The sequence below is a fragment of the Mustela nigripes genome, chromosome 15 (assembly GCF_022355385.1).
Source record: "Mustela nigripes isolate SB6536 chromosome 15, MUSNIG.SB6536, whole genome shotgun sequence".
Lineage (NCBI taxonomy): Eukaryota > Metazoa > Chordata > Mammalia > Carnivora > Mustelidae > Mustela > Mustela nigripes.
In genome coordinates this window covers 74,439,624-74,457,831 of record NC_081571.1, presented here as the reverse complement: position 1 = coordinate 74,457,831, position 18,208 = coordinate 74,439,624, and the positions used below count along the sequence as shown (strand labels likewise).

The following is an 18,208-nucleotide window of genomic DNA, read 5'->3' as shown; positions in this document are numbered from 1 at the left end:
TTCACTGCCGCATACAAAGCAGCAGCCATTCTAAACAGATGGCTCCCAAACAACCTGTCATGTTTACTGCTCCCGCCATGAAAGACAGGGTCCAACAGGAGTCTCCTTAGCCATCTCTGGGGAGAGGGGAAGGACCTGGGCACAGCTGCCTTCGGGTACTGAGGTTTCAAGCGCTTTCCAGTAAGTAACAAACAGCCTTCTAACTCTAAACCTATCTGGACATGCTACATTTACTGCAATTAGACAAGTAATGCATATAAATTCCAGTGACATTTTGCAACCCACACATCAGGGCTTGCATATAATATCCTCTCCAAGGACCAAGAAAGAACTTTTTCTGTGTTTATTTTAATGAAGGACTATACATTGTTATCTTCATTAAACAGAAGCTTTAATTAGGCAAAATTCTTTGGTGTTGAATATTAAAAGTCCATTTGAACTTTGCAAAAGTTCTGTCGCATTTTTGTCGCTCACGAATGACTAATTCCATCAACTTATGACAATGCTAAAAAAAAAGCCCCATAATATTTTAAAACAGACACTGTTAAGAGAAAAATTCTAATTTCCAAATAAATAATATAAAAGTAACTGAAAGAAAAAAAAGCAAAGCTAAATTAAAATAAAAAGTATTGTTAGTTACTGCTTCCTTTTCATTCACTGATTCCCCAACTCTTACATATAAGAACTAAGAGAAAATATCAGTATCATTTTAACTCTATGGTAAAAACCTAACAAAGGGATATGTGAGTTTGCCCAAGGTTCAAAATAAAGCAGCAGCAAATTCAAGACACATGATCCCTAATGATTCCTTTACTCTCTCTTAATACTTACTAAGAGGCACACAGATGCTACCATTTAGAAGAACAAGTGTGCCCATCGACATCTAATGGACTTTACATACATAGATGTCCAGCAATGGTGCGGTCATACAGTCTAGAAGCTAGGATGTGTTGCTGGCCACGTCACGAAGTACCAGCGGGATAGACGTGATGCACTCACTTGTGCTTCCGTGTTCAGTGGCCTCTGTGTCCAGAGGGCACAGCTCAGTAAGTAGGAAGAAGGAATGGCTTGGGTCTCACCTAACATTGCTGTTTGACTCAGAGCTGCTTACTAAACTGGAGCATTTACCCTCTCTGAACCTTAGTTACCAAACTAAAATAGAGTAAAAATAGCTATCCGAAGGGTGCTGTAAGATTAAAGAAGTTAGCATATGAAAGGTCTACCGATATTCCTGTCATGTAGGTCCTAAATATTTTCTCCCTTCTCCTGTCCCTAATGGTTCCACCATCCTTAAATGAATTTTAAAAATAAGGTTGGATAATCATACTATCTCTTAAATTATTTACTATTAAAACACTAGATGATAAAGATCTGAGAAGCATCAAAATATACATTTTAAAATTATCTATTTAGCAAATTAAGTATCTCCTCATGTAATGAAAGATTTCCAAAAGAAGTTCCCAATAGATAAGAGTTTTACAAATATTAAGTGCTAAAAATACCTTTTAAAACAGAAAAATATTTGCTTTGACATAGCTTCTAAATTTAAAAGGTTAGAATTATAAAAGTTTTATTTTTTAAAAAGGAAATTTAAAGGCTACATGGAAATATTTTTAACAATAAGCACTTAAAATTTGTATTTGATATTAATTTTATTTTTTAAAATATTTGATTCATTTATTTGACAGAGAGAGATCACAAGTAGGCGGAGAGGCAGGCAGAGAGAGAGGAGGAAGCAGGCTCCCCGCTGAGCAGAGAGCCCGATGCGGGGCTTGATCCCAGGACTCTGAGATCATGACCTGAGCCGAAAGCAGAGACTTTAACCCACTGAGCCACCCAGGCGCCCCTTGGTATTAATTTAAATCAACAAGGGTGACAAAATGAAACTGTAATTGTCATCTTTAGGGCTTATCAGGGGGAACTGAGGAAAAACAAACGAATTCACTCAAATCCTGTAGAAGAGAAACCAATTTACTACAGCCTAAGAAAAGAATTTTTATGAACATGGAAATAAAATGTGACACACCCATGTAACAAACTATCAGTTGGTAATAAAAAGGATGCATGCTGGTACATGCTACTTATGTGGCTGAAGCTTGAAAAAATGCTGACTAAAAAGCCAGTCACAGGAGACCACACATTATGTAGTTCCGTTTATAATGAAATGCTCAGAAGAGAAAAATCCGTACCAAGAGAAAACAGGTAAGTGGTTGCCTTGGGCTGAGGGTGTGGGGATGGATGGACGGACTGAAGGGTGACAGCTGTGGCGGGCAGGCTTTCTACTTGGCACGATGAAAATGTTCTAAAAGTGATGGTTGCTCGGCTCCGGGAATTTACTACCTGCCACTGAATTGTACAATTTAAATGAATAAATAGTATGGGTGGGTGAATTATATCTCAATAAAGCTGTTAAAAAACAAGTGACAGATGACAGTTTCTTTTTTTAAAAAAATCAGAAGCACTATTTCATGAGAAATTAAAGACCTAAAAACCAGATAAATACATATACATCATGTTCATGAATCAGAAGAGGCAAAGAGGGCGCCTGGGTGGCTCAGTGGGTTAAAGCCGCTGCCTTCGGCTCAGGTCATGATCTCAGGGTCCTGGGATCGAGCCGTGCATCGGGCTCTCTGCTCAGCAGGGAGCCTGCTCTCTCCTCTCTCTCTGCCTGCCTCTCTGCCTACTTGTGATCTATGTCTGTCAAATAGATAAATAAAATCTTTAAAAAAAAAAAAAAAGAAGAAGAGGAGGCAAAGATTTCTTAGGACATAAGAGATACAAATCCTACAAGAAAAAAAATAGATGAATTAGACTTCATCAAAGTTACAATTTAGACATTGTTATGAAATGGGAAGTTGAACCAGAGGGTAGGAGAAAATATTTGCAAAACACGTATCTGGTAAAGGACTTGAATCTAAAATCTATAAACAATTCTCCTTTGTAAGTCAATAAGAAAACCAACTGAATTTCTTTAAAAATGGGCGAAAGATTTGACCAGATATTTCGTCAAGGAAGAGAGATGAGGGACAAGCACATCACTGATTGATCATTAGGAAAAAACAAAATTATAATGAAATAGCACTACCCCCCCCACTAGAATGGCTAAAATGAAAAGGAGTAACAACACTAAGGGCGGACAAACATGTGGAGCAATTGAAACCTTTACACATCGTGGGTAGGAATGACAAATAGCAGACCTGCTCTAGAAAACCCCAGAAAAGTGAAGACATATGTACAAATACAGAGTGCTCACGAATGTTGACAGAAGGTTGTTTACAACAGCAGAATATATACACACAGAAAGTTTACATTCACCTCAAAATGGAAAAAACCCAAAAGTCAAATGAACCAATTATAATGGACAAATATGGTATATCCACACAACAAAAAGGGAGCAATAAGCATCTCAAAAGCATTATGTTAAGTGAAAGAAGGCGGACACACAAAAGGACATATAGAACATGAGTATGATTCCACTTACAGAACATTCTGGAAAAGGCAGAAATCAGGCTGGCAGTTCCTAGCGAGTTCGGATATGAGGATATGCCTGACTAGGAAAGGGCATGAGGGAACTCTATGGGGTGACGGATATATCCTAAATCTTATTTCTGGTGGTGATTATAGGACTATACAGATTTGTCAAAACTCAATCAAACCATACAATTAAATAGTAAATGTTTTATTAACTTATACCTCAAAAAATCTGACTTTTAAAAACAAAAAGAGGGTGGTGCAGTCAGCTAAGCATTTGACTTGATTTTGGCTTAGGTCATGATCTCAGGGCCTTGAGATGAAGCCCCACAGCGGGCTGTGCACTCAGCAGTGAATCTGCTTAAGACTCTCTCTCTCCCTCTGCCTCTGCCTCAGCCCCTCCTTTCTGCTTGCTCTCTTTCCAATACATAAATCTTTAATAAAATAAAATGATTTTAAAGACAAAAACAGAGGGAGGAAAGTCTGCCTTTTCCCAAACTGAAAATGGTATTTTTAAACTAACTTTATCTTCCCTTACTAATAAATTAATTTCTCTCCCCACATCCTCGGCTATTGGATGAGTGGATGTGAATGTTAATTTGGGAAGAAAGACAGAAGGAAATTTCCTTCTGGACAGAAACATGGGGGGAAAAAGTCCTTTTCAAGTCCTATCGATTACATGAAGGAAAGACACAGAGGGAAGATGAAAGTATCGGAGACCAGGGATCAGAGACCCCCCCAATTTCCTTTCATATGGACCCCTGGGAACACGTAGGGGAGACGGAGAGAGATATGTGAAAACATCCTGACGGGTATCAGGTACCCCAAAAATATCTAAGCTGAAGGTCTACTTCTTCATCATCTACTTGAACATCATCTAGGAGGGACTGTAGGCTTGGGGTCATGGCATTCCTGGCACGGTGTGTGGTCAAAAGTGTAGCACGGATGGAGGAAGAAGCTGGACAGATGACCCAAACACATCATATTAGGAGCCAGAGTTTTTACCTAGCTTAGTGAAACGACAAAGTCTGGGTCAGGATAAAGAAAACATAGTAGTACAGGGGAACTGTATGTCTCCAGGCAAAGAACAAGCAGGACTATGGGTGGCAAAGGCCTCTTCCATGACAAAGAGGACAAAAGAGCATCTAACAGTCATGGGTCCAGGTCCTTACAGCCTTGAAAAGACACTGCGGGTCTGAATTCCCTCCCCACCTCTACATTTATGAGGTGAGTCCAACCATATACTTAAAGGCCCCTTTTACCTGCACCCAAACTCCACACCACGGGGGTAGCTAGAGTAAGGGAAAGAAACCCAAAACACCATGGTATCTGAAAGACACTGCTGAAACCAAAGTGCTGGGGTGCCTGGGTGGCTCAGATAGTTAAGCATTGGCCTTCAGTTCAGGTCATGATGCCAGGGTCCTGGGATCGAGCCCCACGTTGGGCTCCCTGCCCTGTAGGGCATCTGCTTCTCCCTCTCCCGCTACTGCTCCCCTTGCTTGTGTTCTCTTGCTCTCTTTGTCAAATAAATTAATTAATAAAATAAAATATATATTTTTAAATTCTTAAAAATCAAAAACCAAAAAACTAAAGTGTTTCCTTCCCCTCACCCCTTACTCAAGGCAGAAGGCTTCTGAGAAAGATTACATGACAGACAGACATATCTCCCTTCACACCTGGGAAGTAATGAACATAATTTTGTGACATCACTATATAACTGAAGCAAGGAAGTTATCAGAGCTCCAAATCAGTATCTCTGAAGCATATCTTCGAATTTTAAATGCGAGAAATGAACATGCTGTAAACCATCATGTGTTTTCTCAGGCCTCAAGCCATAAACAGACTTCACCAAGAAACATAATTCAGGACAGAAGATACAATGATACTATTGATGCTTTCACGAGATGAGTGAAATCTAGATGTAAGTATAGGCCATTAGGAGAGGCAGGGAATTTGAACATTTTAATACCTTAGGAAAGATCGGAGCAGACTGACCTGAAGAATTCTTGTTACTATGCCATGTGGATTGTCTACACCTAATTCTTCAGCCTTGGTGGTGGTGGTGTGTGTGTGTGTGTGTGGGGCGGGGGGGGATGAAGCAGCAGGTGTGGAGTGGAAGTGGCATTTCATTACTACAGCACTGAGAACGTGACATAAAGCACCACCCTATCTTTTCCATGCCAGAACCTAATGGAAAGTGAAATCCAAGACAATGGAAATAACAGATTTGATGAAAGGGTATTAGACTAACAGGCCTAACAAGGAAAAGCTATAGGCTGCCCATGCTTATACACAGCCAACGACCCTCCTGCACATAACGATCAGAAAGTAACCAATGCTGGATCTTCACATACAATTTGTAAAACATATTTTTATCAAGAGAAAAAGGTAAATTAAGAGTATTATAACACAAGAAGAACTACTTGGAGAAACACAGGAAGAGTTCAGATAAATAATTCTGCAAAGTCTCAAAGATAACCATAGGAAACACGACTCCTCTTTTAAAAAATGAGCTCAAAGAAGAAAAACAAAGGTTCAAAGAAGAGATCATACAACAACAGAAGGAAATGAAAATCAAGCTGGTAGAACTCAGAAAAAAAATAAAGAGAAAAATAACATTATAAGATAAAAGCCACCTTAAGAAGCAACCGAAAATAGAATCAATGAGACTACAAAGACAGACAAGGACGTGGAGATACCATATAAAACAAAACAGACAAGACTAGCAATATAAAAATTTATAGAGAAGACAACAGACATGGAGGAGGGAGAAATGGATCCAAGAATATATGAATGACTTTTTCAAAAAGGCTTATAAAGAAAAAATAAATGAAAGTTCAAAGATATGATGGGATAAAACTTTTGAAAATAAATAAAACCTCAAAATTGTGGAATGTTGTTGTTTATGGAACTTTAGGAAGAAAGACAGTTTTATGTGGATATTTAGGGAAAAGTAAGAAAGCAGACACAAGCTAGGAAAAAACCTCAGGTCAGCCTAATTTCTCAAGGGCAAAACTGATACATAAGACTACAGGGCAATATGGTCTAAGTACTAAAAAGGAAAACACTGCCCCCCAATTTTATACCCAGCCAACATGTCCTTAAAATATATCATATCAACATATCTTGTGGCATATAAGAGAACTTAGCACCCCTTTTTTAAAAAGGAGGCATCTCTCTATACACTGATATGAAACCATACCCAAGAAATTACAGAAGAGCATACAGAGTATGCTATCGTTTGTTAAGGGGGAAAAAAAACCCTGTGTTTTTTAAATGTATAGAGTACCTCTAGATAAATATATGAGGAACAGAGGGACTGCAGGACAGGGATAGAAGGCAGGCTTTCCTTTACTGCAAATCTATTCATACTTTTAAAATTTTGTTCTGTATCCATATGGTATGTATTCAAAACTACAAAAGTGAGGAACAGTGTAAGGGCCCATTCTTCTCTCTCATGGCAGCATGAAGTCAGTATTTACTTTATACCTTTCACTAACAGGCACACAATACATAACAGCTGCCCTTCCTCATTTTGGTTAACACACCAACCAATACTCATTTCAATTTCTCTGGTCACAGATTTATCGAATTCATCTCCAACACCCAATTTGATCATGTATTTTGGACAATACCTCTGCATCAACTCTTGCTTATTGAGAAATGAGGGACTGGAATGAGCAACACTGAAGATGGCTTCTAGGCTCAAATTCTATGGTTTCATGGCTGTGAAGGCCTTTTATTTAAGATACACTTAGTTAATTTCTGACATGGCAAGTTCCAATATTTGAAAGGGACTTGGTTTTGCTCAAACACCTCTGTTTGGGGAAGAAGATTTTTAAGATCTTTCCTTTGACAAGCAATAAGAGCTAACAATTTAAGTCAAATTCAGTGTGGGGATAAAAATAGACCAAGAATAAAATGACAGGGGCGCCTGGGTGGCTCAGTGGGTTAATGCCTCTACCTTCAGCTCGGGTCATGATCTCAGGGTCCTGAGATCGAGCCCCGCATCGGGCTCTCTGCTTGGCGGGGAGCCTGCTTCCCCCTCTCTCTTTCTTTGCCTGCCTCTATGCTTAAAAAAAAAAAAAAAAAAAAAAGAATAAAAAGAATAAAATGACAAATGACAGAAATAATATTTTACCCCTTTCAAGGCAGACAATATTGTGGAAATGTTCTAAGCAACATGAAAACACTAGAATATTTTAAATTACTATAAAATTCTATTTAAAAAACAAACCAAAGATACAACATCTCTGTTTAGAAACACTAACCCAGACATAAAGATTTCGTGCCTGTAGTTTAAACAGACCCAGGACGCAAGTGCACCAAAGTTAAATTAGTTATCACATTAATTCTGACCCATACTCTTGGCAGACAACGTCTTCTTTTCTTTACCAAAACTGAAGCCACAAGACATAAATCCTCTGATTTTTTGGCATCACTGAACCTTCTTTCCTTTGCTGATATCTCACACACCAGGCATTTCCCCTCTGCCTCGCACACGTACCGAACACCTATTATTTTCACAGATGGGCACCTACATGACCCACTATGCCCTCCAACCACCAAAGTGCTGCTTTCCTTCTTTTCTCTATCAGGCCCTAGAACAAGTGCTCTGTGCCTATTTTCCTATCAAGTAACTTCTCCCACATACTCCTACAATCTATTTGCTAAAACTATATTCTGAAAGGTCACAAATCTTCAGCAATTGTATACTTTCTTCCTAATTCTGACTACTCCTTACTTCTCTGCAGGAAAGAAGACCTCTTGGGACGAGGTGATATTTAAGCCAAGATCTGAAGCGTGAGTAGAGAAACTGGTTGTTGGTGGTGGGTCGGTGGGAAGGTGCAGAGGGGCTATCCCAGAGGGAATCTCGTGTAGAAATAAAAATCCCAGAGGCAAGAAAGAGCTTAGCTCGTATGAAACCAGTGTGCAGAGCACAGAAAACAAAGGCGAGCATGGCACGTTGGGGAGGAGGAGTGACAAGATGCTCTAAAGGATTCCAAATGGAGAGTGCCATCGTCAGCTGTGTCTTTCTGAAAGATGAGTCTAGCTACAGTTTGGAGAACAAATCAGAGGAAATAAAAATGAAAATTACGGTGACTGGGTCCCCACCATGGGTCCTGGGGAGAAGCGGGATACTCAGGAGTGGTATAAACTGGGGAAGGAAAGTGAAAGGTTTGAATACAGAGGTCATGAAATAATCCCGAAGAAAAGGGAGGGGGATGAGCTTATCAGAAAAGCAGCAGCACAACTGCCTCCCAGTGCTGGGTGTGCTCAGCCACAGTGGGGACCTCGTGCGCATATAATGACCTGAATCTGCCTCTGGTATGTGGTTTTGTCCAGCGATGCCCAGGTATTTGCCCAATGCAGGAATAAAGAAACTGGGACGCCGAGTTCCTCTAAGTCTAGGAATGATGGGAGTTAAGAGTATGTGTAAGCGAATTACTGTAATTATTGGCCAGGGTATCTAAGCTGGATAAAGAATGGAAAAACGGGAGTGGGATCCACGGCTGGAGAGAAAATATAAGCCCTCATGGTTGTCCTGAGGCAGAGAGCCCACAAACTGATTGCCGGCCTTCAAATGCAGGGGAGGGAACGTGGCGGCCGCCAAGGAGGGAGGCAGTGATACAGCATGAACGTCAAAGAACAAGACGGAGGGCCACAGGGTCTAGAATGGAACCAGGGGAAACAACTCGCTTCCCATCTCGGAGGTGCATGTGTTATGGGAAAAAAACCACCACCAGGTTTCTGTGAAGGCAAGTAAGCGGCAGAACATCCAGAGAAAGTGTCTGAGAACACAGGGCGGTTTGTTGATGACAAAGCAAGAGACACGAGGCCACAGTGGAAAGGGCAGAGAGGAGTGGAGAGACTGTGCGGAAGAACGTGGATGACTGGGGAGGCTTTCCAAAGGCCCCCCTGCCCTCTACCCTTAGCACAAGCACCCCACCCCCACCCCGCAGCATAGCACCTGCTACTGCCTCTCCCTGGACCACCGCGAGAGACTAGCTCTCTGCATGTATTTTTCAGTAACGCCACTTGGTTCTCCGCACTACAGGCAGAATGGTCTCTGGTGAACATAAACCCAATCATTTACAAAAATCAGAGGTAAACGGGGAAAAAACAACAATGTGAGAATGACCAAATAAAGGTCCTGCCTGCTTCTGGAAAGTATGAACTCCAAAAAAGATGTGTAGTGCTGCAATCTTCAGTATGATACCATCATATGTCTCAGCATTCTGTAATCATTTAAAGATTACATTCTACTTAAAGTACGGATATTTTAAGTTCAAATTAAGCAGCACAAGTCTACAGCAGATAGAATTCATGCAATCCATCTTAACACACACTATTTTCTGCCAAGTTTCCCCCACCTAAAGAGGGTAACTTCAGTTAAGTTATTCATAAGAATGTTTATGATGTTTAAAACACCACTTCAAAAACATGGTTTCTTTCCTATTCCAAGAAAGCATGTTCTCATATTTAACAGTCTACTGGTAACTCTGTACTCCATTAATAATGTTTAACTACATTTATGGTACAAATAGTGTTGATGTGGAATATTTTCCATGAGTTGTTTGGAACATTCAATTTTCCTATCTACGTAATCGTAAGGGAAAAAGAAAGTACACACCCAAAATTAATTTGACATTTGTGAGAGATTACTTACATCCTTTACCATTAAAAAACAAAAAAAGCACTTCCTCAGAGGTACCTCATGACACAGTTAAAATATTATAACTTCTATTACAGTAAGCACCTGTAAGCTGAGTTTTTTCAAAGGTAGGAATGTAAAAACTTTAAAAAACAAAGTATTTGCCAAAAAGCTTTTCCAAAAATAATAAAAAATTTGGGAAGATACAGCCTATAAAAAGTGTTTCTGATTCACCATACAATTCTTCTTTTTGGTTATACACAAATTCTTTTTTGTCATCAAATGTTAAGACTAGTATTGTGCAGAATTAGACCTAAGATAAAAATCAAGGTGTTCATTCCACTACTTAAAAAAGACTTTGATCATATATTTCGCTTTTATTCCTGAAAACAATATGAAGGATAAAAAAGGTTTGTTGATCAAGCTATAGCTAATTTCCAGAAAGGAATAACTAGTCTGCCCTTTCATAGCCTACCTTAAAAATTATCAGTCCACACAGAACGTGGAAAAAGATCTGTGGTTTTCTGATTTGGCTATTAGGCTGGAAAGGATCCTAGAAAAACATACTCCAACCCAACCCTCTCCTCCTGTTACACATATAAGGAAATTAAAGAACCATATAAATTATGGAAGCAACAGAAGCAATTATCTTGCAATTCTGAGTACTTCACTGAAATCCACATGTCAAAAGCAAAAGTAACACCTGTAAATACGAAGGTACAATGCTTGTGTGTAGCAGAAACTCATAGCTTATTTGTACCTTGTAAGAAGACTATTCAGAAGATAAAGATGCTGTATACTGGTTCTTTTTGGTTCTTATTTCTTAATTACTGCTAACAAAAATATTATTCAATTGTGTATCAAATCGATGAGGTCTATCCAACACTCCCTAATAACAAAGAAATCTGTAGACCATGCAGTTAAATACATGGGATATTACCACCATCCGCCATTATTATAGTACACTGACCTCAACACATACTCCCGCTGGATAGGTGAAACACAAATAAACTTTTTAAAAAAAATATTTTATTTATTTATTGGACAGAGATCACAAGTAGGCAGAGAGGCAGGTAAAGAGAGATGGGGAAGCAGGCTCCCCCCGGAGCAGAGAGCCCGATGCGGAACTCGATTCCAGGACCCTGGGATCATAACCTGAGCTGAAGGCAGAGGCTTTAACCCACTGAGCCACCCAAGCGCCCAACAAATAAACTTTTTAAAAAAAAATTCTGAAGTTAAAATGTTGACAATAAGAAGCACATAACTTTCCTAAAATTTACATCCAATAACTTTGCTAAATTACTGGTTTCGACATTAATTTCTCAGGGAAAACATGACAAAAATAACTCAAACATTCTTGTTCAACTTTAATAATGATTCCTAACATTCTAATATAAACTACAGGACAACCTGAATACAGATCTTAAATTGACAGAGAAAGGGTAGGTTTTCTTTATCCTGCTCCCCTATTTACTAAAATATTTTCTTATTCCAAAATATAGTCATGATACCTCTACTGCCCTTCCAGAGAGAAATGAGATGCTTGTTTTCTGAAAACAAAAGGAGACAACCATTTTCATACGTTTCTTCTTTACCGCTATTGCCCTGGAAACAGTCTTTTATTTCTCTCCCAAATAGATAACGTAATAAATGACAAAAACATCAAAAGGGATTAGACACAATGATGGTGAAGATCTGTTAATCTGTCACAAAAGACTGTATTAAATATGCATGTGTTATAAATGTAATTAAATATATCTCAAAGGATGTGAATTACAAAAACAAATTTTAGGTACTGGTCTACAATCAGCCAGGGTGCCCAGTTTCTCTTTAATTATCGCCTCATTAATTGATCAGTAACAACTGTAATTTCAGTTGTATGGCTTTTTTAAAAAAAATCCTACATTATTTTGCCCACACTTTAATTATAGTAGTAGTTTCTTTTGGATTAGTGTGATAAGGTCATTCTCTGCAGTTAATACTGTAAATTACATCACAGCTTAGTGAATAACCGTAGGTAGAGGACTTTAACATAAGGAACAAGTGAAACTACCTTTTCTTCTACTCAATCTATGAAATTATGGCAGAATTTTGCATTCTCTCTGTAGATTTGTGGGTTTTTACTTTTTTTTAATTTCTTTTCAGTGTTCCAGAATTCATTGTTTATGCACCACATCCAGTGCTCCGAGTAGTACGTGCCCTCCGTAATACCCACCACCAGGTTCACCCAACCTTCCACCCCCAAACCCTCCAAAACCCTCAGTTTGTTTCTCAGAGTCCACAGTTTCTCATGGTTTTTTGTCAACAGTCAGTATGCCTATATTTGAACCTCGGGTTTACAAACTGCCTAATTGTCATGTCTCTGTGTCCTCATGTGTTAAATCTGTGCTCATGAGTGGTTATGAGGAACAAAGTCAAGCACTGAGACCAGTACCAGGCACATAATAAGTCCTCAGCAAATGCTGGCTGTTGGTGGACGTTCAATATAGTGATACTATGTCCTCCCCCCACAATAACGATTATTCTGGATCCATTTTTCAACAGGCCTACTTTTGCTTCTTCTTCCATTCATATCTCCTCTATTTTTATCCTTTTAATTTCATCTGATTTCTACTAGTATTTCCTTTGCTTTTCCGGTGCATTTTGCTACCAGAGATGCCCCCCACAACGAAATCCCAGGACCTTAGTTACCAGTTTACTCACACAAGACCTAAGTGGGCTCTACTGCTTTCACAGCAACGTCTAAGTCCTTCTTCATCCTACATTCCCCTACGCTGCAACGGTGACATGCCATTTCCTAATCCTACCTCCTTTATCTCATCTGTGACTGTGCACTCTAGTTCTACCCTTAGAAACACGACTGACCCTAATTGTTCATTTCTCCAGGCCAACAACAAATCTATTTGCTATTCTATCTTCTGTGATCCTACCTACCGAGGATTACCCCCAGTCCTGCACTCTCTTCTCAGCTCCTGTGGCCATTGGTGGTATTATTGCTAATACATATGCAGAGATACTTATTATCTCTTCCTTTTACTACAATAGCAATAACATGTATTTGGTAGTTTTATGCTTAAATTTTAAAATTGTAGTAGTAAATTTGTTGTACCCCGCCCCCCCCCAAAAAGGATGTATTTTATGTCCTTAAAACTGCTCACAAATTACAGATCTAATAATAGAATGTTTTCTAAGCATGAACAATAAAACTTTTTTGTCATGGTAAGAAGTGAGATACTGGAATTGATGCCCAAGAATTACTCACCAAATCCCCCCACTGCATATAGTAACAACCGGCCTTTTACTCTGTAAGTCCCAATTATATCTCAAGAAAAACCCTAGTAAAAATCTATATATTAAGTTGTTCACAGTTTTTCAAAAGGCACACTTGGAACGAGGCAGTAGGATTGCTTATCAGCTCTGTAAAACACTGGCGTGACTGTACTGGTACAAGGTAAGGCTTACGGAGTCTCCATGATTTTTTCATTGCTTCTTACAGGAAAACGGTACGATCCATGTCTGTCACGCCAATGGATGGGCTGGGAAAGTATTTCCCTTTACCTTGTTCCTTCTTAGCTCTGCGCAGTGGCAGTATCGTAGCCAATGAGGTTTATCCCAGGCGCGATTATTGCTACATTTTCCCCTCTTGTGTGAAGTAATTTTGAATGTACATAAAAAATTGGAGCGCCTGGGTGGTTCAGTCGGTTAAGTGCCAACTCTTGATTTTAGCTCTGGTCATGATCTTGTTAGGGTTGTGAGAACAAGCCCCAAGTCAGGTTCCATACTTAGCGGGGAGTCTGAAGACTCTTTCTCTCCCTTTCCCTCTGTCCCTCCCCCCATTCACGTGCTCTCTAAAATAAACCGTTTTTTTTAAATGTACATAAAAATTGCAGCAACAGCGCCTCAAGCTCAGATTCCCTAGTTGTTAACAATTTTTGCCAGTTATAATGTCCCATTGCCCCCTTAATAGCCCAGTTGCAATCCTAAGAACACGGATGACCTCTGTACAGTATTACCAGCAAAATCGGTGCATTAGTACTGATCTAATTTTACCATCAAATCCACAAACTGTATTCAAATACCCACAAATGGCCCCAGTGATGCCCATTACGCATATCCTAGATCTAATGTATGCTCCTGCGTTTAGCGGTCACGTCTCACTAGTCTCTGTCAACCCGGATCAGTTTCTTAATTCTCATAACCTTGACATTTTTGAAGAGTATAAATCAGTTACTTTGTAGAATATGCCTGAATTCAGAAGAATGTTTCCTCATGATTATATGTTTTTACCAGGAACTATACAACAGTGATACTGTGCTTTCTTCAGCATCATACCACAAGGTCCATGGTCAATGTGTCCCATAACCATGGAGGTCATACCCACTGGCATATTAAGTACTATGTGCATCTACATCTGTTTCTGAATCTACCTCTAAAAACCATGAGTTCGGGGCGCCTGGGTGGCTCAGTGGGTTAAGCCGCTGCCTTTGGCTCAGGTCATGATCTCAGGGTCCTGGGATCGAGCCCCGTATCAGGCTCTCTGCTCAGCAGGGAGCCTGCTTCCCCCTCTCTCTCTGCCCGCCTCTCAGTCTACTTGTGATTTCTCTCTGTCAAATAAATAAATAAAATCTTAAAAAAAAAAATTTAAAAACCATGAGTTCACCCTGATCTCTCTCATTACCATCCAACACTGCTGGGTACATTCTAACCATCCTCCGTGCTGTATCTGTTACTCCCTTCTCTGACAGTAAGACACCTGGCTTCCACTACCCATCCACCTAACTGATAAGTCTGCCACTTTTTTTTTGTTTGTCCAACATCCATATGTATATATATACATATATGTATACATATATATATAATCTTCCTTAAATATATTTCACAGTAATTCAGAAAGTGTATATTAGAAAAAGAATGTGATATTGCTTAAACTATAAAAAAGGTCAGGGGCGCCTGGGTGGCTCAGTGGGTTAAAGCCTCTGCCTTTGTCTCAGGTCATGATCCCAGGGTCCTGGGATGCTGAGCAGAAAGCCTGCTTCCCTCTCTCTCTCTCTGCCTGCCTCTCTGCCTACTTGTAATCTCTGTCTGTCAAATACATAAATAAATCTTTTTTTTTTTTTTTAAAAAAAAAAGGTCAACTGATTGACACTAATGTGAATTTCAAAAAAAAAGGAGGTTTCTCTTTGGAGAAAAAAGGAACAGTGTGTTACATGATCAGTGCAGAAGAGTTTGGGAATTTGGGACGCAGAAAGACCTGGTACTCCAAAAACTAAAAACCAACAAACGAACAAATAAATAACAATAAAATCATCAATTGATAGCATGCGTGGTATGTGTCTAAAAATACTCCAGAAATTTTTAAAAGGCGAACATAGATAAAATAAGGAGAACACATGGTACTCATTGTATTTGTCTTTCAATTTTGTGTATACTTCAGGTTTTCCACAGTAAAAAGCTTAAAAACATAGATTATCAGGTTAGGCCAACTATTTGGACAGCCATACTTGGTACCAAAGAATTCCAATCCCTACCGATGATTAATTATCAAGCCAAGGTGGCCACAGGCAGAGACGCTTTACAGACGGACTCATAATCCCAGGTGGCGTTGAGAGAAGCAGACACATTCTCAAAGATACTCCGATTACTGAGTTTTGCTTTTTTGACCCCTTCTCTTCCTCTTACCGCTACTGCTGACTTCTCTCGCGTATCTGCCCAAATTCTCTTATCAACTACTGAGCAAAGGCAAACCCTTTATCTTTCTTTTCCTATTAGGGACGGGTCCAGACAGAAAACCTTCCCAAAGCCCAATCAGTTAACAACAATTCTACTTCCTTCCACTGAGCAGTTAAAGATGTGGCTTTATCTTACAAGTTTTCTTGGCTCAAAATCTCCCTAGGCCTCCAGTTGCTTAATAAATAAAAATTTAACTTCTCAGCAGGGCCCTCAAGGTCCTCAGTCAACCTAGCAACCATTCTGATTTTTTCTTCCCTCTTTCTCTTAGAGACAAGTGTGCACCAGCTCTTTACCCTGAGTTTTATTCTTACTATTTAAACTTGAAAGAGTCAAGTCAGCCTAACAGCCTTCCCCCATCCCTTCTTCATTACCTACTCCATATGCTACTGACTCCGTCGTTTGCTCCCGACTTTCTGCCTCACACCCCCCAAACCCACCTCTACCACCTCTAGTCTTATGCTCTACTACATGGAGTCTTTCTTTGACTTTCTGTAACATTCTGAATCTCTATGCACTTATCAAATTATGCATTATATTACAGAACAGTACTGTATTGATCTCAAAACCTCCCAATGAAACCAGAAGCTCATGAGGGCAGATTAGTGTCTTCTTCTTCCATGTACATCATGAAGAGCTTAGCACGATGCTTTGATGTTGAGGACTGAAAGATCTTTGACATTTATCTATTGTATTAAAAATAAAAATTATCAGCACGCCTGGGAGGCTCAGTTGGTTAAGCAACTGCCTTCAGCTCCGGTCCTGATCCTGGAGTCACAGGATCGAGTCCGCATCGGGCTCCCTGCTCAGTGGCGAGTCTGCTTCTCCCTCCAACCTCTCCCTACTCGCATGCCCTCTCTCTCTCAAATAAATACATAAAAACAAAAATTATCAAACTCACTGAGATAGAAAACCTAACTTTTATTTATACATTTGTTTACTTGGTAGCGAGAGCTACCAAAGCTAAGCTCTTTAAGTTAAGTATCACAACATAAAGCAGACAAAACCAAAATTACTTGCTTTCATGTAGCCTTAATGTGTGTTATTCAGATAAGTAGCTTTTATCTTAGATTGCTGACCACTGACAATATAGTTCTCATTAAAAACTCTCCAGGACAGCTTTTGGTAAGACTAATAAAGTAACTTTTAAGTAAAAAGTATTTTTATTTGCGACGCCATAGATGGAAGTAGAAGGTATTATGCAAAGTGAAATAAGTCAGAGAGAGACAAATACCATATGATTTCACTCATATGTGGAATTTAAGAAACAAAACAAGATGAATATAGGGGAAGGGAAGGAAAAATAAAATAAGATAGAAACAGAGAGGGAGGCGAACCACAAGAGACTCTTAACTCTAGGGAACAGAGGGTTGCTGGGTGGGGGCGGGGTAACTGGGTGACGGGCATTAAGGAGGGCACGGGAGGTAGTGAGCACAGGGTGTTACATGCAACTGATGAGCCACTGAATTCCACCCCTGAAACTAATAATGTACTCTATGTTAACTAAACTGAATTTATTTTTATTGTGTTATGTCAGTCACCATAAAATACATCATTAGTTTTTGATGCAAAGTTCCAAGATTCATTGTTTATGCACCACACCCAGTGCTCCGTGCAATACGTGTCCTTACTACCTACCACCATGCGCACCCTACCCCTGTCCCGCCTCCCTCTAAAACCCTCAGTTTGTTTCTCAGAGTCCACAGTCTCTCATGGTTCATCTCCCCCTCCAATTTCCCCCAATTCACTTTCCCTTTCCTTCTCCTAATGTCCTCCAAGCTATTCCTTATGCTCCACAAGTAAGTGAAACCATATGATAATTGACTCTCTCTGCTTGACTTATTTCACTCAGCATCATCTCTTCCAGTCCCATCCATGCTGATACAAAAGTTGGGTGTTCATCCTTCCTGATGGAGACATAATACCCCATAGTATATATGGACCATATCTTCCTTATCCACTCATCTGTTGAAGGGCATCTCGACACATGAAAAAATGTTCATCATCATTAGCCATCAGGGAGATTCAAACCAAAACCACACTGAGATACCACCTTACACCAGTTAGAATGGCCAAAATCAACAAGACATTAAACAACATGTGTTGGAGAGGATGCAGAGAAAGGGGAACCCCTCTTACACCGTTGGTGGGAATGCAAGCTGGTGCAGCCACTTCGGAAAACAGAGTGGAGATTCTTCAAAAAATTAAAAATAGAGCTACTCCATGCCTTGCAATTGCACTACTGGGTATTTCCTCCAAAGATTCAGATGTAGTGAAAAGAAGGGCCATATGTACCTCAATGTTCATAGCAGCAATGTCCACAGTAGCCAAAATAAATCGAATTTAAATAAAAAC

General features: G+C 39.6%; 1 protein-coding gene and 1 pseudogene across 2 annotated transcripts in view; one reads left to right on the top strand and one right to left on the bottom strand.

The window, feature by feature from the left end:
• The window catches only part of PCCA (propionyl-CoA carboxylase subunit alpha), a 413,253-nt gene that overhangs the window by 97,099 nt on the left and 297,946 nt on the right, over positions 1-18,208 (bottom strand). The window lies entirely within an intron of this gene.
• LOC132003095 (U4 spliceosomal RNA) lies at positions 13,698-13,758 on the top strand (annotated as a pseudogene).